This window comes from Myotis davidii, unplaced genomic scaffold, assembly GCF_000327345.1.
Source record: "Myotis davidii unplaced genomic scaffold, ASM32734v1 scaffold238, whole genome shotgun sequence".
NCBI lineage: Eukaryota > Metazoa > Chordata > Mammalia > Chiroptera > Vespertilionidae > Myotis > Myotis davidii.
The window spans coordinates 13,284,280-13,286,455 of NW_006293779.1; positions in this window are offsets into that span (position 1 = coordinate 13,284,280).

A 2,176-nucleotide genomic window follows, 5' to 3' on the forward strand; every position below is an offset into this window, starting at 1 on the left:
ATTTGTGTAATATAATGAATAACATCAACTAATGAACAAAACCAGAGACAGAGAAGCATCGATCAGAGGGAAAGGTAGGAGAGGGTGGGAGTAAGGGGGAGAGATCAACCAAAGGACTTGTATGCATGCATATAAGCCTGACCAATGGACACAGTCAACAGGAGGGTGAGGGCATGAGTGTGGGGGCGAGGTGTGAGGGCAATGGGGGGATAAGGACACATATGTAATACCTTAATAAAGAAACAAACAAACAAACAAAAAACACAAGTCTTGGTAAGCACTCGTTAAATGCATTTTCTCTTCCAATTGGGTCTCCTGGAAGAAATTATAACCTCTCCTCAAATACCTTTTGAATGTTTTTCTGTAATGAAAATTCTGTGAATGACCATTCAAAAGACATTTATTTAGTTCATGTGACAACCACAACATTTTGCCTCCTTTTTTGGGCTTAAAATTTGTTTAATAGGCACACTTTAAAAAATACATTTTTAAATTAGTATGTCTTATGTTTGCTTATCCTCATACATTTTCTTCTGACATAATAATGAACACTAGCCTATCAGTGCTAGCAAGGTCTCCTTCATAAATGCCCCAGAGTCACCATCTCTCATGTCCATATGGTGAAGGTCTACAAGTGTAATCCATCATCCCCGCACTGACAGTAAATATAGCTGCGGCATGAATATTCATAAAGAGGATCAGAAACGTTTCTTTCATCATCATTTCTTACACTGTCATTACTTTGATTATGAGACTAATTTCTAAGCTTCCTTTTGCTCAGTGCTACAATTTCAGGAGAGTAAATACTTATCTTTCCAACTGTGCAATGAGTGATCACTTTGGGAGAACTATCATTATAATTTACTTTAGAATTTAGGGGGAAAAACAATTGCAGGAGGAAACACTAGTTCACAGGGCACTTTCCCTTTTACATTAAATAGTTTCTTGCTTGTATTGGGGTGTTGGGAATTTGGGGCTATAAATTCACCAAACTCTCAGGCGTATTCATGTTGAGGTTCAGTTGTCTTCAGATGGTTATAAAAAGTATTTACTGTGCAAGGATAAGGGGTTGATTTCATTAACTCAATTGACAAAAACGAGGAAAGGTCTTACAAGTAGACTCACACCGTTATAGATATCTTGGGTTGCTACAGACAGAAAGGGGGTTGTTCTTTACTTTTTACAGCACAGGAACGAAAATGCGTGTTTGCAGGCAGGCACACCCCAGTGGAAAGAGGTGGTATGACAGAGTGGCTGCCCTTTCAGAGCTCCCCCTCTCCTCCTCCCTCCCCAGGATTTCCATGGATTCTTCCGTTCCATGCAATGAAGCCGGTCTCACAGGCACCAGTGCAGCGTGGGAGGCATGGCCCTGCTCCTTCTCTGATCTTCCTTCTGACTTCAGCCTGGACAGGACCCCCTTTTCTTCATAGCCCAGATCAGTTCAACTCTCCTGACCCCAAAGTACTTGCTCTAAATACTTGATATATAGGCAATTCTTTGCTCTCATCCTGCCTTCAGAAATAAGGGGAAATAGAGGTTTGCTTATATTTAATAACTGTTATTTTTATAAAGCAAATATAATGGTCTTGATCTGCTCAGTGAGAGCCGATAGTAAGTTGCTTTAGTTTGTTGGGCCTGTCAACACTATTTAACCTAAGGAAACAGAACCTTCAGGGTTGCCGCCATCCCCTACTTCCAAAAATTAACTTGTCTTCATGGAAAGTGAGAACCACCGCCTTTATTCCTGTGATGATTTTGGGAGAGATATTGCGGTAGACAGTAATTCTTAAGCTTGAGCATGCAGCGGAAGCACCGGGGGGGCTTGTTCAGTTACTGACCGCCACTCCTCGCCCTCACGGTGTCCGACTGAAATACTTCCAGGTGATGAGGATGTTGCTGGTCTGCAAACCACTGGAGAGCCACTGTGATAGGGGACATGTTCCTCATTCGTAATGCAGATCCCTCCAGCTGAGCCCTGGCTCCACCATTTACCCTTGTTAGTGTTACCAGAATGCTCAAATAGCCTCATTCTTTCCAACCCCATAAAATATAAATATACATATACATATATGTGTGTGTGTATGTATATATGTATATATGTATATATGTGTGTGTATATATATGTGTGTTCAATGTTAGCACAATATAGATCATAGTGCTAAATTTAAAACACAGA